General features: G+C 27.4%; 1 protein-coding gene across 2 annotated transcripts in view; it reads left to right on the top strand.

The window, feature by feature from the left end:
- Positions 1 to 1803: 1803 nt before the first annotated feature.
- LOC111423536 (1-phosphatidylinositol 4,5-bisphosphate phosphodiesterase epsilon-1-like) overlaps positions 1804 to 27081 on the top strand; it is a 169523-nt gene continuing 144245 nt past the window's right edge. For both annotated transcript variants that reach the window (XM_071195455.1, XM_071195454.1), the window contains exon 1: positions 1804 to 1999. The gene's annotated coding sequence lies outside the window, so the exon portion shown is untranslated. The remainder of the gene's footprint in view (positions 2000 to 27081) is intronic.

The raw sequence follows: 27081 nt of genomic DNA, 5'->3' as shown, positions 1-27081 counted from the left end.
ATCATTTAGTACAGAAGTACATGTAACTTAATTCGATGTATTTTGTTTTTAATAATATTTAGTATAAAGGTGAAAATATGTATCAACTAAACTTGTATTTGTGAAACATGTTTAAATTGCAATTTTTATCGTTTTTTTAATCAAATTGTTATGGATAAATGATAAAATTGATAAAGTGACTTACCGATTAGTGTTGTGGATTGGGTTGAGTTCAATTCAATCTTAAAATTTCTTAAAAATGTGTTAATCTTCATCAACAAAAAATTGGCGTCCTTCTTACGTATCAATAATGGCGCCCTCTATGAACAACTCCTTAAATTATCTTTTGATGATTTTAAATAATTATTATTAATTATAAAAATTGAAACAAAGACGATTCATTTTTGAGCGTTTTAATTGTTAAACATTATGTTTCGGATTTAGTTATTAATTTGATTTAATTTAGAAGTTAATTTTTGTAAAAAGATGATTGTTTATGGTTTTTACCAATAGATGGCGCTGATTATTATTATTATTCATAAAAATTGTACAATTAATTAAAAATTTTGAATTAATAACAATTTAAAAATTATAATAAAACAATTCTGATAAAATTAGTATTTCTTTTAAATAAATTGGCAAAAAGGAAGTGTTTATTTCTACCTCTCGTTATTTTACTAGAAAAATCGACATTTTTAAATTGCAACTTTCACCGCTGTTTTTAAACAAATCGTTATGGATAAATGATAAAATTGATAAAGTGACTTACCGATTTGTGTCGTGTTCAATTGAATCCTAAAATTTCTTAAAAGTGTGTTAATCTTCAACAACAAAAAATTGGCGTCTTATTTACGTATCAATAATAGCGCCCTCTATGAACAACTCCTTCAATTATCTTTTATTAATTTTAAATAATTATTATAAACTTTTATTGGTACAAATACGATTCATTTTGAGTGTTTTAATGGTTAAACATTATGTTTCGTATTTAATTATTAATTAGATTTAATTTAGAAGTTTCAAGCAAATTCTTGTAAAAAGATGATTGTTTAGGGTGTTTACCAATAGATGGCGCTGATTATTATTAATAAATATAATATAATTAAATTAAAAATTTTGAATTAAAAATCAATTCAATTTTGATAAAATTAGTATTTTTTTAAAATAAATCGGCTAAAAGGAAGCGTTTATTTCTCCTTCTCTTTATTTTACGAGAAAAATCGACATGTTTAAATTGCAACTTTCACCGCTTTTTTTAAACAAATCGTTATGGATAAATGATAAAATTGATAAAGTGACTTACCGATTTGTGTCGTGGATTGGGTTGGGTTCAATTCAATCTTAAAATTTCTTAAAAATGTGTTTTTTTACGTATCAATAATAGCGCCCTCTATGAATAACTCCTTAAATTATCTTTTTTTTGATTATAAATAATTATTATAAATTTTTATTAATACAAATACGATTCATTCTTCACCATTTTAATGCTTAAACGTTAAGTTTCGTATTTAATTATTAATTTGATTTAATTTAGAAGTTAATTCCTGTAAAAAGATTATTATTTACGGTGTTTACCAATAGATGGCGCTGATTTTTATTATTAATAAAAATTTTGAATTAAATTAAAAATTTTGAATTAATAACAATTTAAACATTATAATAAAATAATTCTGATAAAATTAGTATTTTTTTTTAAATAAATTGACAAAAATGAAGCGTTTACTCTCCCTCTCTTTGCTTTACTAGAAAAATCGTCATCTTAAAATCGCAGTTGAGTTCAGTTTCGGTTCATTTAAACACTTAGAAATAATGTAAATGTATGGAAAATATTTCCGGGGATACAATAACATTTTCAAATGGTAATAAACACAAATATGTTGTTTGAATTTGTTGCAGTTCGCGTTTGCGTTGTTAAAGGTGGGGTCTTTCATTCAATAATTTTTAAATGTTTGTTTATTGAGACTAGGTGCATTTTGTGGTGATTGTTTAAGTTATTAAAGGCAGGATTAAATTTATTAAGGTAAAATTATATTTAATTTTTTGCCCATTCTATTATTGAGACATGATAAGAAGATTTGGGTTTATATCTGTAAATAAATCCTATTACATTAATAAGATGAGACAAAAAGATATTTCTTTTTGTTAAATTATTGTGTTGTGAGAGTTTACATTCGAAAATTACCTTGAAATAAATTGTTCGGTTGTTTTATGGATGTCGGAACATTGATCTTGAAACAGTTAGAACTTGTTGACCGCGTTTTTCACCCAGAATTGACTTTTTAGTAAACCAACTTACCTGTTTTGTAAAAATTTTTTCTTACAAATATGGGTTATAAATAAAATAAGATACGTTGAAACATCTGAATTATTTACAATCCACTCTTGGGGGTATTGATCATTGGAAATCTCGTGGTCGACACCTCTTTGGGGCGTCCATCCCCCGTTTATTGTGAACCGAGCATCGATAAATTTGCCATACTCCGGGTAGCGACGTGCGGCGTGTTCGGCATTCCAAAGAGAACCGAAACTCACAAACCGACCCCCTCATAGAGTATTCCACATCCAAACCCCCACCACAAAGCCAGAAGGTCTAATTTCAACCAAAGTTATCGTTCCCATAAACTACAAAAACTTTAAAATTAATTATAATAAACCATAAAAGCTTATAAAGCCACCTTTACCATATAAAAAATTAAAATCACGTTTAATGAACATTTCCAAGTTTTAATCACTTAAAATTAGTTAGTAAGAAAACAAAATAACCCTTTAAAACTTTGTCGACCAACAATCCTAAAACTTTTCAATCTCGAAAATCGAAAGGAGAAAAGAATAATTGTAATAAAAGATTCTTCTCAGAATAGACATTATTTTTATCACAGAACACTGATGACAGCTATCACAAGCACAGAAACCGCTTGGTACGTTTAAGATTATACAGGGTGTTTCTGTAAGTCGTGGCATAAATTTAATCACAAATACTATGGTGGTCTTCCTCAGACACAACTACACTAACAAAAAATGACAACAATGATCTTGATGAATGATCTTGACTCAAAGTTGTTCTAAAAATCAATAAAAAAGGAATACAAAATGGTCAATTGTACAAATAGCGTACTTACAATAATTATCTGTTAAAGAATACTTAAAAATCAATATGATGTATTGAACAACTTAACAACAAAATATAACAAATCGAAAATGAGTACCGTTCACACAAAAGGACGAGATAGACTGGTTACGATAAAGAATTATTGAAGAGAGAAGAAAGGAGATGTCTTATTCTAGAAAGCGGAAACATGTTGTATCTATTTTATAACTTAAATTCTATTTCTCGTCTATATCTAGAAATATAAAACATCTATCAATAGATTTTAAGGAAAAATCATTTATTGCATATATTTGATGAAAAATCTATAATTATTAACATCCGCTAGGTCGTTCATAAGACAATTATTGTTGTTATTCTTACATACATATAAAGTATTCTTCAAATAGATCAAGTTCTTTCGATGTGCTTAAAAACAGCTGAAGTATCACCATTTAGGTGTTCTTTAAATCTAGTGTGGATGTTTCTTCCAGTCTGTCCTATATTGCACATGCTGTGAAAGGTTATATATTTAACGCTTTTCTTATAATGCGGATATATTAGTTTAATGATGTTACATTTATGTACCATGTTATGAATGTCCTGTAAGTAAATGTATTCAGATTTAAAATATCAACCTCAATTTTTCAATCAACCTTTGACATATTTGTAATCTTCATTAAAAATCCTTTAAAATGAGTACAAACACGACATACTTATCATGAATATTAATGAAGTTATGGTCAATTTCCGGTTTGAAATGTCAACTGTCAACGTCATTTTGACGTATTCTTAATTTTTTATAAAATGTCTTAATATTTGTAACAAAAACAAAAATATAATAAAAAAAATCTAAAATTAAGGTTGGTATTAATATTTAAAAATTAAATCTTCATTGTTGCTAACATCGGGTTTAATGTTTTTTATTCAAACTTTTTTGTTTTTTGAGATAAATGCGTCTTGTTTGAACTCATTTCAAAGGTTTTTTTAATAAAGAATACATCATGAAAGAACACCATAAAGTTGTCCATTTGTCTATTATGATAACTAACTTCAGGTTTAAAATGTCAACGTCAATTTTGACATATTTGTAATCTTCATTAAAAATCCTTTAAAATGAGTACAAACACGACATACTTATCTTGAATATTAATAAAGTTATGGTCAACTTCCGGTTAAGAATGTCAACGTCAATTTTGACATATTTGTAATCGTCGTGAAAAATCCTTTAAAATGAGTCCAAACATGATACCTTTAATTTCAATATTATCCGAGATATAAGCAACTTCCGGTTTGAAATGTCAACGTCATTTTGACATATTCTTAATTTTTTATAAAATGTGTTAATATTTGTCACAAAAACAAAAATATAATAAATAAAATCAAAAATTAAGGTTGCTATTAATATTTAAAAATTAAATTGCTATCTTCATTGTTGCTAACTTCGGGTTTAATGTTTTTTATTCTAACTTTTTTGTTTTTTGAGATAAGTGCGTCTTGTTTGGACTCATTTTAAACAATTTTTTAATAAAGAATACATCATGAAAGAACACCATGAAGTTGTCCATTTGTTTATTATGATAACTAACTTCAGGTTTAAAATGTCAACCTCAATTTTGACATATTTGTAATCTTCATTAAAAATCCTTTAAAATGGGTACAAACACGACATACTTATCTTGAATATTAATGAAGTTATGGTCAACTTCCGGTTAAGAATGTCAACGTCAATTTTGACATATTTGTAACCGTTGTGAAAAATCGTTTAAAATGAGTCCAAACATCATACGTTTAATTCCAATATTACTCGAGATATAAGCAACTTCCGGTTTGAAATGTCAACGTCATATTGACATATTCTTAATTTTTTATAAAATGTCTTAATATTTGTCACAAAAACAAAAATATAATAAAAAAAATCAAAAATTAAGGTTGGTATTAATATTTAAAAATTAAATTGCTATCTTCATTGTTGCTAACTTCGTGTTTAATGTTTTTTATTCTAATTTTTTTATTTTTTGAGATAAGTGCGTCATCTTTGGACTCATTTTAAAGGTTTTTTAATGAAGATGACAAATATATCAAAATTGACGTTGACGTTTCAAACCGGAAGTGATTGTATTTCCATTAATATTAAAGTTAAATATGTCGAATTTGGACTCATTTTAAAGGATTTTTTATGAAGTTGACAAATATGTCAAAATTAAAAGTTGAAAGTTCGAACTTTTTGGTTTTTTGAGATAAATGCGTCAAATTTGGACTCACTTTAAAGGTTATTTTATGAAGATTAGGAATATAATAATAAAATTAAAGTTTATATTGATAACTGAAAGTTTTTTTCACGACTAAACCCGAATGTTTCTAGCTGTTTTAGCTAATAAAGCTAAAAGTAAACTTTTTTTTAGTGTCGTCAAAGAAATTAAATGTACAGTTTCCTGTAAATTACGGTACTATAATTTAAAATTATTCTACTAAAAATTTATATAAATATGTAACATTCTAACATGTTAAACTTTTCGTAATCCATCTTAAAAAACAGGATTTTTAATTTGACACTTCAGAAAATGCTGTGTTTATTTGAATGAAAAGAAAAACATATGAGCGCTATCTATCAATAATTTATTAAGTCATTTAATAATAATATTAAATATTAATAAAAACTGTGAAATAATGCAATCAATTCCAACTTTTGTGTAAAACAAATATAAATTAAATAGTTCAACAAATGTAGTTGTTTCAAATATCAGAAATATGTTTTTTATAATGTAAATATAATTTACAGGAAACTGTAAATTTAATTTCTTTGACAACACTAAAAAAAGAGTTTATTTTATTTATCTCAAGAACTAAAAATGATAGAAAAAAATGTTATTGATGAAAATTGTTGCTAATGAGCCAAATTAATGTTACCCATAAGCGGTTATTATCCAACTATGATTATTACTAACCTGGTTGATTGAAAATACGAAATATTTCAAATTTGACACCTTTAACAACAAAATAATGTTTATCTCGAAAATTAAAAAGGTTTGATGTGAATAATTTTAATAAAAATTGCTCGTAAGCCATTGCTAAGACTTAATCTATAAACGATTTTGTTCCAATTATTTCGCATTTTTAGTTATAAACGAAAAATCCCCAAATTTCGAAATTGACGTTTTTGGATAATAAATTTTATTATAACTCAAGATTTAAAAATGATAGGAAAAAATGTTATAGACGAAAATTGTTGCTAATGAACCAAATTAATGTTATCCATAAGCGGTTAATGATTATTACCAACCTGGCGGATTTAAAATGCGAAATATTTCAAATTTGACACTTTTAAGAACAAAATAATGTTTATTTCGAAAATTAAAATGTTTTGATGTGAATGATTTTAATAAAAATTGCTCGTGATACATTCCTAAGACTTAATCCATAAACGTTTTTGTTTCAATTATTGTGCATTTTTAGTTACAAATGACAAAATCCCCAAATTTCGAAATTAACGATTTTGGATAACAAATTTTAATATAACTCAAGAACTAAAAAAGATAGAAGAAAATGTTATTGATCAAAATTGTTGCTAATGAACCATATTAATGTTATCCATAAGCGGTTAATGATTATTACCAACCTGGCGGATTTAAAATGCGAAATACTTCAAATTTGACACTTTTAAGAACAGAATAATGTTTATTTCGAAAATTAAAAAGTTTTGATGCAAATGATTTTAATAAAAAGTGCTCGTAATACTTTACAAATACTTAATCCATAAACGATTTTGTTCCGATTATTTCGCATTTTTAGTTAAAAACGAAAAATCCCCAAATTTCGAATTTGACATTTTTGAATAACAAATGTTGTTATATCTCAAGAACTAAAAATGATAGGAAAAAATGTTGTTAATGAAAATTGTTGCTAATGAACCAAATTAATGTTATCCATAAGCGGTTAATGATTATTACCAACCTGGCGGATTTAAAATGCGAAATATTTCAAATTTGACACTTTTAAGAACAAAATAATGTTTATTTCGAAAATTAAAATGTTTTGATGTGAATGATTTTAATAAAAATTGCTCGTGATACATTCCTAAGACTTAATCCATAAACGTTTTTGTTTCAATTATTGTGCATTTTTAGTTACAAATGACAAAATCCCCAAATTTCGAAATTAACGATTTTGGATAACAAATTTTAATATAACTCAAGAACTAAAAAAGATAGAAGAAAATGTTATTGATCAAAATTGTTGCTAATGAACCATATTAATGTTATCCATAAGCGGTTAATGATTATTACCAACCTGGCGGATTTAAAATGCGAAATATTTCAAACTTGACACTTTTAAGAACAAAATAATGTTTATTTCGAAAATTAAAATGTTTTGATGCGAATGATTTTAATAAAAATTACTTGTAATGCGTTGAAAAGACTTAATCCATAAACGATTTTGTTCCAATTATTTCGCATTTTTAGTTATAAACGAAAAATCCCCAAATTTCGAAATTGAGGTTTTTGGATAACTAATTTGGTTATAACTCAAGAACTAAAAGTGATGTGAAAAAATGTTGTTGATGAAAATTGTTGCTAATTAACCAAATTAATGTTATCCATAAGCGGTTAATGATTATTACCAACCTGGCGGATTTAAAATGCGAAATATTCCAAATTTGACACTTTTAAGAACAAAATAATGTTTATTTCGAAAATTAAAAAGTGTTGATGCAAATGATTTTAATAAAAATTACTTGTAATGCGTTGAAAAGACTTAATCCATAAACGATTTTGTTCCGATTGTTTCGCATTTTTAGTTATAAACGAAAAATCCCCAAATTTCGAAATTGACGTTTTTGGATAACAAATTTGGTTATAACTCAAGAACTAAAAGTGATAGGAAAAAATGTTGTTGATGAAAATTGTTGCTAATGAATCAAATTAATATTATCCATAAGCGTTTATTATATATATGAATATCCAACTATGAAAAGGAAAAAAATTCATACCGTATGAATCCTTTTTCCTTTTCATTTCACATCCCCAAGAAAGTAAAAATCTATAAAGGAGTTCTACATCGTGTTTATTTATCCTTTTTATTTTTTTTGTTTACCCCTCTGTTAGTTGTAAGGCCTCAGAGACGAAGTTGCTGAAACGCGCTCGTTCGTAAGGCAAAATAAAATTTATCGAAGCATGTAGGACCCTTATAAAACGAAAGGACTAACAAGTCCTTTTTGGCAAAAAAACCCGAAGCAGCTATTTTCTAATTCTGTGTATGTACGAAACTGTATATTAATAAGTCTCAAAGTACTTTCTTTTTTAATTAAAAAGAAAGGTTCTTAAATTGAATATTACTTTAATTATTAATGTAATCGTTTGAGTTAAAATGAATGGATATTATTTTATGTACCTACATTATTGAATCGATACGATCGGAAGCCATTGGCAAATATAAATGTAACGGAGAGAGCCCGTTTGCGCGAAATTAGGTCGCAATCGTAATCGGTTATTTAAATATTTAATCGAGGTAGTTTCAGCGATTGCCGTCGATCCGTCAGGATCATACTTGTTGATATCTCGATAACAACTAGGTGTTAATTAGAGAATAAATTAAGGGGAGTATTGATTTTCGTTTACTATGTTGTAATTAACAATATCTTGGAAAATATATTTCAAATAAAAATTAACAACCCAAGTTTTAAGTTTAAAACGAGCGATTTCCAATCCACTTTGATCGTTATGCATAGATTTTTCCGTTTTCAACCGTTATATCACCGTTCAACGACGCTATAAAGACGATTATTGGTGCTTTTCGGCTCAATAAGCATCCGGTAAAGACATATTTCGAGCTTTAACACCATCGAAAGGTTATAACCAAGTCAAATTTTCTAACTATGTGGTTATAACCGAAGTCATTTTGTGAATTCGATTCGTTTCAAGTTTTTTCGTAGATACTAGAAAAAGATGGAAACGATTAAGAACATTAGATTTTGTGACGCTTGTCGAAACGACATTTTTCTAAAAGCTTTCTGTGGATGTAGCAATAAGAGTTAGGTTTGTTAACGTTTCGAGAGTTTTTATGGAATTGGACCGCGTTATACATCACTTGACTAAGCGACATTTTATCGTTTTTAGAGATTTACATGTCTGTCTGGTAGGTAAAGGTGTAACTTATTTTTAGAATACCAAGTATTCCAAATTTAACACTTTTAAGAACAAAATAATGTTTATTTCGAAAATTAAAAAGTGTTGATGTAAATACTTCGCATTTTAAATCCGCCAGGTTGGTAATAAACATAGTTGGATAATAACCACTTATGGATAACATTAATTTGGCTCATTAGCAACAATTTTTATCAATTACATTTTTTCCTATTATTTTTAGTTCTTGAGATATAACAAAATTTGTTATTCAAAAACGTCAATTTCGAAATTTGGGGGTTTTTGATTTATAACTAAAAATGCGAAATAATTGGAACAAAATCGTTTATGGATTAAGTCTTTGCAATGTATTACGAGCAGTTTTTATTAAAATCATTTGCATCAACACTTTTTAATTTTCGAGATAAAAATTATTTTGTTGCTAAAAGTGTCAAATTTGAAATATTTCGCATCTTAAATCCGCTAGGTTGGTAATAATCATATTTGGATAATAACCACTTATCGATAACATTAATTTGGCTCAATAGCAACAATTTTCATCAATTAAATTTTTTCCTATCATTTTTAGTTCTTGAGTTACAACCAAATTTGTTATCCAAAAACGTCAATTTTGAAATTTGGGGATTTTTCGTTTATAACTAAAAATGCGAAATTATTGGAACAAAATCGTTTATGGATTAAGTCTTTTCAACGCATTACAAGTAATTTTTATTAAAATCATTTGCATCAACACTTTTTAATTTTCGAAATAAACATTATTTTGTTCTTAAAAGTGTCAAATTTGGAATATTTCGCATTTTAAATCCGCCAGGTTGGTAATAATCATTAACCGCTTATGGATAACATTAATTTAGTTCATTAGCAACAATTTTCATCAACAACATTTTTTCCTATCATTTTTAGTTCTTGAGTTATAACCAAATTTGTTATCCAAAAACGTCAATTTCGAAATTTGGGGATTTTTCGTTTATAACTAAAAATGAGAAATAATTGGAACAAAATCGTTTATGGATTAAGTCTTTGCAATGTATTACGAGCAATTTTTATTAAAATCATTCGCAACACCACTTTTTAATTTTCGAAATAAACATTATTTTGTTCTTAAAAGTGTCAAATTTGAAATATTTCGCATTTTAAATCCGCCAGGTTGGTAATAATCATTAACCGGTTATGGACAACATTAATTTGGTTCATTAGCAACAATTTTCATCAACAACATTTTTTCCTATCACTTTTAATTCTTGAGTTATAACCAAATTTGTTATCCAAAAACGTCAATTTTGAAATTTGGGGATTTTTCGTTTATAACTAAAAATGCGAAATAATTGGAACAAAATCGTTTATGGATTAAGTCTTTTCAACACATTACAAGTAATTTTTATTAAAATCATTTGCATCAACACTTTTTAATTTTCGAAATAAACATTATTTTGTTCTTAAAAGTGTCAAATTTGGAATATTTCGCATTTTAAATCCGCCAGGTTGGTAATAATCATTAACCGCTTATGGATAACATTAATTTAGTTCATTAGCAACAATTTTCATCAACAACATTTTTTCCTATCATTTTTAGTTCTTGAGTTATAACCAAATTTGTTATCCAAAAACGTCAATTTCGAAATTTGGGGATTTTTCGTTTATAACTAAAAATGCGAAATAATTGGAACAAAATCGTTTATGGATTAAGTCTTTGCAAAGTATTACGAGCAATTTTTATTAAAATCATTTGCATCAACACTTTTTAATTTTCGAATTAAACATTATTTTGTTCTTAAAAGTATCAAATTTGGAATATTTCCCATTTTAAATCCGCCAGGTTGGTAATAATCATTAATCGCTTATGGATAACATTAATTTGGTTCATTAGCAACAATTTTCATCAACAACATTTTTTCCTATCACTTTTAATTCTTGAGTTATAACCAAATTTGTTATCCAAAACCGTCAATTTAGAAATTTGGGGATTTTTCGTTTATAACTAAAAATGCGAAATAATTGGAACAAAATCGTTTATGGATTAAGTCTTGGTAATATATTACGAGCAATTTTTATTAAAATCATTCGCAACAACACTTTTTAATTTTCGAAATAAACATTATTTTGTTGTTAAAAGTGTCAAATTTGGAATATTTCGCATTTCAAATCCGCCAGGTTGGTAATAATTATTATCCGCTTATGGATAACATTAATTTGGTTCATTAGCAACAATTTTCATCAACAACATTTTTTCTTATCACTTTTAGTTCTTGAGTTATAACCAAATTTGTTATCCAAAAACGTCAATTTCGAAATTTGGGGATTTTTCGTTTATAACTAAAAATGCGAAATAATTGGAACGAAATCTTTTATGGATTAAGTCTTTTCAACGCATTACAAGTAATTTTTATTAAAATCATTTGCATCAACAATTTTTAATTTTCGAAATAAACATTATTTTGTTGTTAAAAGTGTCAAATTTTAAATATTTCGCATTTTAAGTCCACCAGGTTGGTAATAATCATTAACCGCTTATAGATAACATTAATTTGGTTCATTAGCAACAATTTTCATCAACAACATTTTTTCCTATCACTTTTAGTTCTTGAGTTATAACCAAATTTGTTATCCAAAAACGTCAATTTCGAAATTTGGGGATTTTTCGTTTATAACTAGAAATGCGAAATAATTGGAACAAAATCGTTTATGGATTAAGTCTTTGTAATATATTACGAGCAATTTTTATTAAAATCATTTGCATCAACAATTTTTAATTTTCGAAATAAACATTATTTTGTTGTTAAAAGTGTCAAATTTGAAATATTTCGCATTTTAAGTCCACCAGGTTGGTAATAATCATTAACCGCTTATAGATAACATTAATTTGGTTCATTAGCAACAATTTTCATCAACAACATTTTTTCCTATCACTTTTAGTTCTTGAGTTATAACCAAATTTGTTATCCAAAAACGTCAATTTCGAAATTTGGGGATTTTTCGTTTATAACTAAAAATGAGAAATAATTGGAATAAAATCGTTTATGGACTAAGTCTTTGCAATGTATTACGAGCAGTTTTCATTAAAATCATTTGTATCAACACTTTTTAATTTTCGAAATAAACACTATTTTGTTCTTAAACGTGTCAAATTTGGAATATTTCGCATTTTAAATCCGCCAGGTTGGTAATAATCATTAACCGCTTATGGATAACATTAATTTCGTTCATTAGCAACAATTTTCATCCACAACATTTTTTCCTATCATTTTTAGTTCTTGAGTTATAACCAAATTTGTTATCCAAAAACGTCAATTTCGAAATTTGGGGATTTCTCGTTTATAACTAAAAATGCGAAATAATTGGAACAAAATCGTTTATGTATTAAGTCTTTGCAAAGTATTACGAGCACTTTTTATTAAAATCATTTACATCAACATTTTTTAATTTTCGAAATAAACATTATTTTGTTCTTAAAAGTGTCAAATTTGAAATATTTCGCATTTTAAATCCGCCAGGTTGGTAATAATCATTAACCGCTTATGGATAACATTAATTTGATTCATTAGCAACAATTTTTATCAACAACATTTTTTCCTATCACTTTTAGTTCTTGAGTTATAACCAAATTTGTTATCCAAAAACGTCAATTTCGAAATTTGGGGATTTTTCATTTATAACTAAAAATGCGAAATAATTGGAACGAAATCTTTTATGGATTAAGTCTTTTCAACGCATTACAAGTAATTTTTATTAAAATCATTTGCATCAACACTTTTTAATTTTCGAAATAAACATTAATTTGTTGTTAAAAGTGTCAAATTTGGAATATTTCGCATTTTAAATCCGCCAGGTTGGTAATAATCATTAACCGCTTATGGATAACATTAATTTGGTTCATTAGCAACAATTTTCATCAACAACATTTTTTCCTATCACTTTTAGTTCTTGAGTTATAACCAAATTTGTTATCCAAAAACGTCAATTTTGAAATTTGGGGATTTTTCGTTTATAACTAAAAATGTGAAATAATTAGAACAAAATCGTTTATGGATTAAGTCTTTGCAAAGTACTACGAGCACTTTTTATTAAAATCATTTGCATCAACACTTTTTAATTTTCGAAATAGACATTATTTTGTTGTTAAAAGTGTCAAATTTGAAATATCTCGCATTTTAAATCCGCCAGGTTGGTAATAATCATTAACCGCTTATGGATAACATTAATTTGATTCATTAGCAACAATTTTTATCAACAACATTTTTTCCTATCACTTTTAGTTCTTGAGTTATAACCAAATTTGTTATCCAAAAACGTCAATTTCGAAATTTGGGGATTTTTCATTTATAACTAAAAATGCGAAATAATTGGAACGAAATCGTTTATGGATTAAGTCTTTTCAACGCATTACAAGTAATTTTTATTAAAATCATTTGCATCAACACTTTTTAATTTTCGAAATAAACATTATTTTGTTCTTAAAAGTGTCAAATTTGGAATATTTCCCATTTTAAATCCGCCAGGTTGGTAATAATCATTATCCGCTTATGGATATCATTAATTTGGTTCATTAGCAACAATTTTCATTAACAACATTTTTTCCTATCACTTTTAGTTCTTGAGTTATAACCAAATTTGTTATCCAAAAACGTCAATTTCGAAATTTGGGGATTTTTCGTTTATAACTAAAAATGCGAAATACTTGGAACGAAATCGTTTATGGATTAAGTCTTTTCAACGCATTACAAGTAATTTTTATTAAAATCATTTGTATCAACACTTTTTAATTTTCGAAATAAACATTATTTTGTTGTTAAAAGTGTCAAATTTGAAATATTTCGCATTTTAAATCCGCCAGGTTGGTAATAATCATTAACCGCTTATGGGTAACATTAATTTAGTTCATTAGCAACCATTTTTATCAACAAAATTTTTTCCTATCACTTTTAATTCTTGAGTTATAACCAAATTTGTTATCGAAAAACGTCAATTTCGAAATTTGGGGATTTTTCATTTATAACTAAAAATGCGAAATAATTGGAACAAAATCGTTTATGGATTAAGTCTTTGTAATATATTACGAACAATTTTTATTAAAATCATTTGCATCAACACTTTTTAATTTTCGAAATAAACATTATTTTGTTGTTAAAAGTGCCAAATTTGGAATATTTCGCATTTCAAATTCGCCAGGTTGGTAATAATTATTATCCGCTTATGGATAACATTAATTTGGTTCATTAGCAACAATTTTCATCAACAACATTTTTTCCTATCACTTTTAGTTCTTGAGTTACAACCAAATTTGTTATCCAAAAACGTCAATTTCGAAATTTGGGGATTTTTCATTTATAACTAAAAATGCGAAATAATTGGAACAAAATCGTTTATGGATTAAGTCTTTGTAATATATTACGAGCAATTTTTATTAAAATCATTCGCAACAACACTTTTTAATTTTCGAAATAAACATTATTTTGTTGTTAAAAGTGTCAAATTTGGAATATTTTGCATTTTAAATCCGCCAGGTTGGTAATAATCATTAACCGCTTATGGATAACATTAATTTGATTCATTAGCAACAATTTTCATCAACAACATTTTTTCCTATCACTTTTAGTTTTTGAGTTATAACCAAATTTGTTATCCAAAAACGTCAATTTCGAAATTTGGGGATTTTTTGTTTATAACTAATAATGCGAAATAATTGGAACAAAATCGTTTATGGATTAAGTCTTTTCAACGCATTACAAGTAATTTTTATTAAAATCATTTGTATCAACACTTTTTAATTTTCGAAATAAACATTATTTTGTTGTTAAAAGTGTCAAATTTGAAATATTTCGCATTTTAAGTCCACCAGGTTGGTAATAATCATTAACCGCTTATAGATAACATTAATTTGGTTCATTAGCAACAATTTTCATCAACAAAATTTTTTCCTATCACTTTTAATTCTTGAGTTATAACCAAATTTGTTATCCAAAAACGTCAATTTCGAAATTTGGGGATTTTTCGTTTATAACTAAAAATGCGAAATAATTGGAACAAAATCGTTTATGGATTAAGCCTTTTCAACGCATTACAAGTAATTTTTATTAAAATCATTTGCATCAACACTTTTTAATTTTCGAAATAAACATTAATTTATTGTTAAAAGTGTCAAATTTGGAATATTTCGCATTTCAAATTCGCCAGGTTGGTAATAATCATTAACCGCTTATTGATAACATTAATTTGGTTCATTAGCAACAATTTTCATCAACAACATTTTTTCATATCACTTTTAGTTCTTGAGTTATAACCAAATTTGTTATCCAAAAACGTCAATTTCGAAATTTGGGGATTTTTCCTTTATAACTAAAAATGCGAAATAATTGGAACAAAATCGTTTATGGATTAAGTCTTTGTAATATATTACGAACAATTTTTATTAAAATCATTTGCATCAAAACTTTTTAATTTTAGAGATAAAAATTATTTTCTTCCAAGTTAAAATCTCCAGGTAGTTGAGTTTTTGTTAAGGCTCGGTGTAATATCAGAGGTCGTTCACTTTTCGAACAAATCAAACCTCCAGGATGATTCCTGACATCTCGTTAAAGGGTACACATGCGTCGTCGTAGTTCTGATTGTGTCACAACGCAAATGGAAACTTGGAAATGGGATCGTATGTGTTTGAAATTGCCTCACTTCAAGCGAAACATTTACCATTACCAGGTTCAACTTCGATTATGTCTTCAATAACGAGTCAAGACAGTCGTTAATGTCATTTTTTTAACATTTTATTGTCTTTTTTTTTCGTTGTAGTTTTATAGAAATAGAAATTTATTCTAGGACACACTCTAATTTCGTTTCAATTCGCGACTTCCGGCGGCAGGAAGCGAAGCGACGGGTAAAATGTAAATTCGCTCTTCGTCACTGAATCGCCGTCATCGGGGTCTGGATTCATAAATTTTGTAACCGCCCCTGGCCCGTTTGCAAATGCGTGAATTCTGCATCTACTCCCTTAACCAAAACCAATGTCCTTCGTAAATTCAGGTCAAATTTATTCCCCAACAATACAATACGTTCATTAGACATTTCCATTTTTAAAACAAAAAAATATTTAATGAACAAAAAATAACAGTGGTATCGTTATTTAAACAAAACAGTCGCAATAAAAAAAAACACACACACAAAACATAAAATTTAGTTATTTAAAATGTAAATAAAACGAGGATATTCGATTCTCGATTAAACTGAAATTGATTGAACATGTTGAAACAACTCGGATGGATTTGAAATCCGCGTGGGGGTGGGGTCAAAGGTTAATGTAGCGCGAAAAGGGTAAAAGGGCAAAACGCGAACCGTGTAGTAGAGAGTTATCATAAATTTTGATGACGCGTCTCGGCTTCACATCTGATTCTGATTTATTATTTGGTTCGTAGAAACTGGGAGAACTAAATGGGAGAGTAATTCTTTATTAACAACAATATTAAGAGATTATTTTCTCTCCTATAGGCTGCTTACTTACAATTAGTCATTCTTTTGTTCATTTTTGAGCTCCGATTCTCAAGTGTTACCTTTAATAACTTGAAAGAGCAACAAATTCATCAAATTTTCATATCTATCTCGATATTGACGTATCTAAGAACAAAAGTGCAAGAGAGCAATATTGTTAACAATAAAATTTGCTACTACTTTTGTGCTAAAAATTTTTTTGTAACATACTGCGATTCCTAAGGGTTACCTTTAATCACATGAAAAAGCAACAAATTCATCAAATTTTCATATTTTCGTATCTACCTCGATATTGACGTATCTAAGAGCAAAAGTGCAAGAGAGCAATATTGTTAACAATAAAATTTGCTACTACTTATGTGCTAAAAATTTTTTTGTAACATACTGCGATTCCTAAGGGTTGCCTTTAATCACGTGAAAATGCAACAAATTCGTCAAATTTCCATATTTTCGTATCTACCTCGATATTGACGTATCTAAGAACAAAAGTGCAAGAGAGCAATATTGTTAACAATAAAATTTGCTACTACTTTTGTGCTAAAAATTTTGTTGTAACATACTGCGATTCCTAAGAATTACCTTTAATCACGTGAAAAAGCAACAAATTCATCAAATTTTCATATTTTCGTATGTACCTCGATATTGACGCATCTAACAACAAAAGTGCAAGACAGCAATATTGTTAACAATAAAATTTGCTACTACTTTTGTGCTAAAAATATTTTTGTAACATACTGCGATTACTAAGGGTTACCTTTAATCACGTGAAAAACCAACAAATTCATCAAATTTTCATATTTTCGTATCTACCTCGATATTGACGCATCTCAGAGCAAAAGTGCAAGAGAGCAATATTGTTAACAATAAAATTTGCTACTACTTTTGTGCTAAAAATTTTTTTGTAACATACTCCGATTCCTAACGGTTACCTTTAATCACGTGAAAAAGCAATAAATTCATAAAATTTTCATATTTTCGTGTCTACCTCAATATTGACGTATCTAAGAGCAAAAGTGCAAGAGAGCAATATTGTTAACAATAAAATTTGCTACTACTTTTGTGCTAAAAATTTTTTTGTAACATGCTGCGATTCCTAAGGGTTACTTTTAATCACGTGAAAAAGCAACAAATTCATCAAATTTTCATATTTTCGTACTTTTCCCGATATTGATGCATTTAAGAGCTAAGGTGCAAGAGAGAAATATTGTTAACAATAAAATTTGCAACAATTTTTATTATAAAAGTTTTCTTATAGCAAGCTCCGATTCCTAAGTGTTACCTTTAATAACTTGAAAAAGCAACAAATTCATAAAATTTTCATATTTTCGTATCTACCTCGATATTGACGCATCTAAGAACAAAAGTGCAAGAGAGCAATATTGTTAACAATAAAATTTGCTACTACTTTTGTGCTAAAAATTTTTTTGTAACATACTGCGATTCCTAAGGGTTACCTTTAATCACGTGAAAAAGCAACAAATTCATAAAATTTTCATATTTTCGTATGTACCTCGATATTGACGCATCTAAGAGCAAAAGTGCAAGAGAGCAATATTGTTAACAATAAAATTTGCTACTACTTTTGTGCTAAAAATATTTTTGTAATATACTGCGATTCCTAAGGGTTACCTTTAATCACGTGAAAAAGCAACAAATTCATAAAATTTTCATATTTTCGTATGTACCTCGATATTGACGCATCTAAGAGCAAAAGTGCAAGAGAGCAATATTGTTAACAATAAAATTTGCTACTACTTTTGTGCTAAAAATATTTTTGTAACATACTGCGATTCCTAAGGGTTACCTTTAATCACGTGAAAAAGCAACAAAATCATCAAATTTTCATATTTTCGCATCTAGCTCGATATTCACGTATCTAAGAGCAAAAGTGCAAGAGAGCAATATTGTTAACAATAAAATTTGCAACAATTTTTGTTATAAAAGTTTTCTCATAGCAAGCTCCGATTCCCAAGTGTTACCTTTAATAACTTGAAAAAGCAATAAATTCATCAAATTTTCATATTTTCGCATCTACCTCGATATTGACGTATTTAAGAGCAAAAGACCAATATTGTTAAGAATAAATGTTTTTACAACTTTTGTTCTAAAAGTTTTTTTGTGAAAAGCTCCGATTTCCGATTTTACCATTAATAAGTTGAAATGCAACAAATTCTTCAAATTTTCATATTTTTGTGTTTTTCTCAATATTGACGCATCTCAGACCTAATGTGCAACAGAGCAATATTGTTAAGAATCAAATTTGCTACAACTTTTCTTCTAAAAGTTTTTTTGTGAAAAGCTCCGATTTCCGATTTTACCATTAATAACTTGAAAAAGCAAGAAATTCATGAAATTTTCATATTTTTGTGTTTTTCTCAATATTGACGCATCTCAGACCTAAAGTGCAACAGAGCAATATTGTTAAGAATCAAATTTGCTACAACTTTTCTTCTAAAAGTTTTATTATGAAAAGCTCCGATTTCCGATTTTACCTTTAAAAAGTTGAAATGCAAGAAATTCATGAAATTTTCATATTTTTGTGTTTTTCTCAATATTGACGCATCTCAGACCTAAAGTGCAAGAGAGCAATATTGTTAAGAATCAAATTTGCTACAACTTTTCTTGTAAAAGTTTTATTGTGAAAAGCTCCGATTTCCGATTTTACCACTAATAAGTTGAAATGCAACAAATTCTTCAAATTTTTATATTTTTGTATTTTTCTCAATATTGACGCCTCTAAGAGGAAAAGAGCAAGAGAGCAATATTGTTAAGAATCAAATTTGCTACAACTTTTCTTCTAAAAGTTTTATTGTGAAAAGCTCCGATTTCCGATGTTACTATTAATAACTTGAAAAACCAAGAAATTCATGAAATTTTCATATTTTTGTGTTTTTCTCAATATTGACGTATCTCAGACCTAAAGTACAAAAGAGCAATATTGTTAAGAATCAAATTTGCTACAACTTTTCTTCTAAAAGTTTTATTGTGAAAAGCTCCGATTTCCGATTTTACCATTAATAACTTGAAAAACCAAGAAATTCATGAAATTTTCATATTTTTGTGTTTTTCTCAATATTGACGCATCTCAGACCTAAAGTACAAAAGAGCAATATTGTTAAGAATCAAATTTGCTACAACTTTTCTTCTAAAAGTTTGATTGTGGAAAGCTCCGATTTCCGATTTTACCATTAATAACTTGAAAAAGCAAGAAATTCATGAAATTTTCATATTTTTGTGTTTTTCTCAATATTGACGCATCTTAAACCTAAAGTACAAAAGAGCAATATTGTTAAGAATCAAATTTGCTACAAATTTGGTTCTAAATATTTTTTTGTGAAAAGCTCCGATTCCCGAGTCTTTCCATTAATAACATGAATTAATTTAATATTTAAATACTTTTCGTCAAAAATTGTATTTCCTTAATTCCTATAGAAAGTTCCCATGAAATGACTTAATCCGCTCTTTCCAAGTTAACCATGCTTACTTCCAGGGACCATGATTTGTATTGGCCCATATAAAGTCAATGTAAAACGTAGACACACGTTCCTAAAATGAATATAACATCGTGTCCACCGGTGTGGTCACATTGGCCCTGGAAGTAAACAAAAAAAATCCACCGATGGACACACGGCGCTCAACGTGTTAACAAGAAAGTGAAGTAACAAATTTAGGTTGACAAAATAAATGAACCGCAAATACATATCCCTTTGAAGGAACCCATTGATACCGCATAATATCGAAAACCTACCGAAAATCCTTAATCCCATAATCCATTTCCACTAAGTAGAGCATAAAATAGGTCTTTACACGTGTTCAAACCGGTGGGTGTGTTGAATCTCGCACACACGTTACACGGTTTTCGACGCGGATGATCACATGTCCGAACACGTGGCAGCCCGCCTACACCCGATCACGTCTCTAATTCCATCAAACCCCACACCCCCTTTGGTTTTATACTTTGATCTCGACGCAACCGGAACTCCGATCAACTTGGGCAATAATAATTAGAACGCGCTCGGGACTTGCGCTTCATCGAGTGAGATGTCCTCCTCTCTTCTCTACGTGACTGACTGTTACAGGGCAAAGGAAACCACTTTGAACCGCGTCCAAAAGGATTATCGCAAAATTTACCGAGCGGAACAACGGATACTTTTATTCCTTAACGGCTTATTGGGTTGAAAAAAAAAATGTTTTTATTAAAAGGGGAGAAGAATTTTTTTATGGTGGAAAAAGGGTAAAGTTGAGGCTCCTCCACCATTTTTAGATCATTGTTATAAGATAAGAATTAGCAAAAAGCTAGTTATGAACACTAAGAAATTATGTATGGCACGTTAAATTTCCTTCAAAATGTTTTTTATTTCATCATTATATCTCAATTCGTTCTTGAGATACGATTTAATTAATTTCAATTTCTAAAATATAAAGAAAACCGCAGAGATGGGCTTAAAAAGTCATAACAACCAAGATTATAGAAACGAAGAAATTATTTATGGCGCATTAAATCTTCATTAAATTTCCTTTAAAATGCTTTTTATTTCGCTATTATATCTCAATTCGTTCTTGAGATACGATCTAATTAATTTTAATTTCTAAAATATTAAGAAAACCGTAGAGATGAATTCAAAAAGTCATAACAACGAAGATTTTGGAAACGAAGAAATTATTTATGGCACATTAAATCTTCATTAAATTTCCTTTAAATTGTTTTTTATTTCATCATTATATCTCAATTCGTTCTTGAGATACGATTTAATTAATTTCAATTTCTAAAATATTAAGAAAACCGCAGAGATGGGTTTAAAAAATCATAACAACCAAGTTTATGGAAACCAAGAAATTATTTATGGCACATTAAATCTTCATTAAATTTCCTTTAAATTGTTTTTTATTTCATCATTATATCTCAATTCGTTCTTGAGATACGATTTAATTAATTTCAATTTCTAAAATATTAAGAAAACCGCAGAGATGGGTTTAAAAAATCATAACAACCAAGTTTATGGAAACCAAGAAATTATTTATGGCACATTAAATCTTCATTAAATTTCCTTTAAATTGTTTTTTATTTCATCATTATATCTCAATTCGTTCTTGAGATACGATTTAATTAATTTCAATTTCTAAAATATTAAGAAAACCGCAGAGATGGGTTTAAAAAATCATAACAACCAAGTTTATGGAAACCAAGAAATTATTTATGGCACATTAAATCTTCATTAAATTTCCTTTAAATTGTTTTTTATTTCATCATTATATCTCAATTCGTTCTTGAGATACGATTTAATTAATTTCAATTTCTAAAATATTAAGAAAACCGCAGAGATGGGTTTAAAAAATCATAACAACCAGGTTTATGGAAACCAAGAAATTATTTATGGCACATTAAATCTTCATTAAATTTCCTTTAAATTGTTATTTATTTCGACATTATATCTCAATTCGTTTTTGAGATACGATTTAATTAATTTCAATTTCTAAAATATAAAGAAAAACGCAGAGATGGGTTTAAAAAATCGTAACAACGAGATTTATGGAAACTATGAAATTATTTATGGCACATTAAATCTTCATTAAATTTCCTATAAAATGTTTTTTATTTCATCATTATATCTCAATTCGTTCTTGAGATATGATTTAATTAATTTCAATTTCTAAAATATAAAGAAAAACGCAGAGATGGGTTTAAAAAGTCATAACAACGAAGATTATAGAAACGAAGAAATTATTTATGGCACATTAAATCTTCAGTAAATTTCCTTTAAAATGTTTTTTATTTCATCATTATATCTCAATTTGTTCTTGAGATACGATTTAATTAATTTCAATTTCTAAACTATAAAGAAAAACGCAGAGATGAGTTTAAAAAATCATAACAAAGAGGTTTATGGAAACTAAGAAATTATTTATGGCACATTAAATCTTCATTAAATTTCCTTCAAAATGTTTTTTATCTCGACATTATATCTCAATTCGTTCTTGAGATACAATTTAATTAATTTCAATTTCTAAAATATAAAGAAAAACGCAGAGATGGGTTTAAAAAATCGTAACAACGAGATTTATGGAAACTATGAAATTATTTATGGCACATTAAATCTTCATTAAATTTCCTATAAAATGTTTTTTATTTCATCATTATATCTCAATTCGTTCTTGAGATATGATTTAATTAATTTCAATTTCTAAAATATAAAGAAAAACGCAGAGATGGGTTTAAAAAGTCATAACAACGAAGATTATAGAAACGAAGAAATTATTTATGGCACATTAAATCTTCAGTAAATTTCCTTTAAAATGTTTTTTATTTCATCATTATATCTCAATTCGTTCTTGAGATACGATTTAATTAATTTCAATTTTTAAAATATAAAGAAAAACGCAGAGATGAATTTAAAAAATCATAACATCCAAGTTTATGGAAACTAAGAAATTATTTATGGCACATTAAATCTTCATTAAGTTTCCTTTAAAATGCTTTTTATTTCATTATTATATCTCAATTCGTTCTTGAGATACGATCTAATTAATTTCAATTTCTAAAATATAAAGAAAAACGCAGAGATGAGCTTAAAAGATCGCAACAACGAAATTTATGGAAACTAAGAAATTATTTATGGCACATTAAATCTTCATTAAATTTCCTTTAAAATGCTTTTCATTTCGTCATTATATCTCAATTCGTTTTTGAGATACGATTTAAGATAATCAAGGATATCTGATATATATGAAGGCTCATCCACCATTTTTGTATTGGTGTAGACAAATTTATTAATGACTGGTTTTCTTGTAAATTGTTCCAAATAGTCTATTAAAACGTCTCCAAGCTCAAATTAAAACTACTCAGATAATTAGAGGATATCTAGAGATATTTAGAGCCCGATTTCTATTAATTAACATAGCGATTCAAGAACTTTCACGAATTTATTCTCTTCTCGACGGCTTTTCTTAAACCATTTTCGCTTGCTGGGTTAATTATTTCGTTCGAGGTCCAATTTTATTAAAGCGCAAACGAGATTAGAACGGAAGATGGCATCTTTCTTTTCTGAAAAAAACACGATAAAATGGTTACCTTTAAAGTTGTCGATGAAAGAATTCAATTATGAATAATATAGCGCATTTGAAGTGAATAATCGATGTACATCCATCGTAAGTTGGATGGAATATGAGCCATAATCTCTGTTATGGCGATTAGTATAATTATTCAATGTTGCAAGATATGGTACAGTTCTGATGTTCTGGAAGTAATAAATCCGATATCGACGGGAATTCAGCCGGTGAATTAACTTTATCTGCTGAAAAGTAGGTCACGGGGATGTCGGATAATGTTCGTTACGTTAGTTAAGTGCGATAATTGCCGTAATAATTTCGTTTTCTCTCTCTCTTTCTCCCCCTCGCACTCCATTACACCATTCTCAAATCAAAATTTATTAGCAAAAATGACTAAAATTTTCTAATAAAGTTTTCTCTTCTTCGAATTACATTCTATGTACCTATTACAAGAGAACTCCGTTGAGATACGATTTAAAGGAATAAAGGTGTGTGTCCACAACACACCCGAAGTAGTACAGTAACGAACTTGCGAAAACTCGCGCTCTGTCTAAATATCGCCCTCTCGGGGGCCATACGAAAGATTTCACCAAACTCTAATAAACTTGCGGCCAAGAAACATCTATGTTACTTGTCGTTACCCATACAAGCCCACGCAAAAGTCTTCGAAACAACGCTTTTAAGCCATTTTTAGACCATTTTTAGAAATTAAAATCGTATCTCAAAAACGAATTCGGATATAATGATGAAATAAAAAACATTTTATAGGAAATTTAATGAAGATTTAATGTGCCATAAATAATTTCTTAGTTTCCATAAATTTCGTTGTTACGATTTTTTAAACCCATCTCTGCCGTTTTCTTAATATTTTAGAAATTGAAATTAATTAAATCGTATCTCAAGAACGAATTGAGATATAATGACGAAATAAAGAACATTTTAAAGGAAATTTAATGAAGATTTAATGTGCCATATATAATTTCTTCGTTTCTATAATCTTCGTTATTATGACTTTTTAAGCCCATCTCTGCGTTTTTCTTTATATTTTAGAAATTGAAATTAATTTAATCGTATCTCAAAAACGAATTGAGATATAATGATGAAATAAAAAGCATTTTAAAGGAAATTTAATGAAGATTTAATGTGCCATAAATAATTTCTTCGTTTCCATAAATTTCGTTGTTATGATTTTTTAAACCCATCTCTGCGGTTTTCTTAATATTTTAGAAATTGAAATTAATTAAATAGTATCTCAAGAACGAATTGAGATATAATGACGAAATAAAAAGCATTTTAAAGGAAATTTAATGAGGATTGAATGTGGCATAAATAATTTCTTAGTTTCCATAAACTTGGTTGTTATGATTTTTTAAACCCATCTCTGCGGTTTTCTTAATATTTTAGAAATTCAAATTAATTAAATCGTATCTCAAGAACGAATTGAGATATAATGACGAAATAAATAACATTTTAAAGGAAATTTAATGAAGATTTAATGTGCCATAAATAATTTCTTCGTTTCCATAAATTTCGTTGTTATGACTTTTTAAGCCCATCTCTGCGTTTTTCTTTATATTTTCGAAATTGAAATTAATTAAATCGTATCTCAAGAACGAATAGAGATATAATGATGAAATAAAAAACATTTTAAAGAGAATTTAATGAATATTTAATGTGCCATAAATAATTTCTTCGTTTCCATAAATTTCGTTGTTATGATTTTTTAAACCCATCTCTGCGTTTTTCTTTATATTTTAGAAATTGAAATTAATTAAATCGTATCTCAAGAACGAATTGAGATATAATGACGAAATAAAAAGCATTTTAAAGGAAATTTAATGAAGATTTAATGTGCCATAAATAATTTCTTCGTTTCTATAATCTTCATTGTTATGACTTTTTAAGCCCATCTCTGCGTTTTTCTTTATATTTTAGAAATTGAAATTAATTAAATCGTATCTCAAGAACGAATTGAGATATAATGACGAAATAAAAAACATTTTAAAGGAAATTTAATGAAGATTTAATGTGCCATAAACAATTTCTTCGTTTCCATAAATTTCGTTGTTATGATTTTTTTAACCCATCTCTGCGGTTTTCTTTATATTTTAGAAATTCAAATTAATTAAATCGTATCTCAAGAACGAATTGAGATATAATGACGAAATAAAAAGCATTTTAAAGGAAATTTAATGAAGATTAAATGTGCTATAAATAATTTCTTAGTTTCCATAAATTTCGTTGTTATGATTTTTTAAACCCATTTCTGCGGTTTTCTTTATATTTTAGAAATTCAAATTAATTAAATCGTATCTCAAGAACGAATTGAGATATAATGATGAAATAAAAAGCATTTTAAAGGAAATTTAATGAAGATTTGATGTGCTATAAATAATTTCTTCGTTTCTATAATTTTCGTTGTTATGACTTTTTAAGCCCATCTCTGCGTTTTTCTTTATATTTTAGAAATTGAAATTAATTTAATCGTATCTCAAGAACGAATTGAGATATAATGACGAAATAAAAAACATTTTAAAGGAAATTTAATGAAGATTTAATGTGCCATAAATAATTTCTTAGTTTCCATAAACTTCGTTGTTATGATTTTTTAAACCCATCTCTGCGTTTTTCTTTATATTTTAGAAATTGAAATTAATTAAATCGTATCTCAAGAACGAATTGAGATATAATGACGAAATAAAAAGCATTTTAAAGGAAATTTAATGGAGATGTAATGTGCCATAAATAATTTCTTCGTTTCCATAAATTTCGTTGTTATGATTTTTTAAACCCATCGCTGCGTTTTTCTTTATATTTTAGAAATTAAAATTAATTAAATCGTATCTCAAGAACGAATTGAGATATAATGATGAAATAAAAAGCATTTTAAAGGAAATTTAATGAAGATTTAATGTGCCATAAACAATTTCTTCGTTTCCATAAATTTCGTTGTTATGATTTTTTAAACCCATCTCTGCGTTTTTCTTTATATTTTAGAAATTAAAATTAATTAAATCGTATCTCAAGAACGAATTGAGATATAATGATGAAATAAAAAGCATTTTAATGGAAATTTAATGAAGATTTAATGTGGCATAAATAATTTCTTAGTTTCCATAAACTTCGTTGTTATGATTTTTTAAACCCATCTCTGCGTTTTTCTTTATATTTTAGAAATTGAAATTAATTAAATCGTATCTCAAGAACGAATTGAGATATAATGATGAAATAGAAAACATTTTAAAGAGAATTTAATGAATATTTAATGTGCCATAAATAATTTCTTCGTTTCCATAAATTTCGTTGTTATGACTTTTTAAGCCCATCTCTGCGGTTTTCTTAATATTTTAGAAA

The sequence above is a fragment of the Onthophagus taurus genome, chromosome 3, assembly GCF_036711975.1.
Source record: "Onthophagus taurus isolate NC chromosome 3, IU_Otau_3.0, whole genome shotgun sequence".
Taxonomy (NCBI): Eukaryota; Metazoa; Arthropoda; class Insecta; order Coleoptera; family Scarabaeidae; genus Onthophagus; species Onthophagus taurus.
The sequence above is the reverse complement of the archived record's forward strand: the minus strand, read 5'-3'. Positions and strand labels throughout refer to the sequence as shown.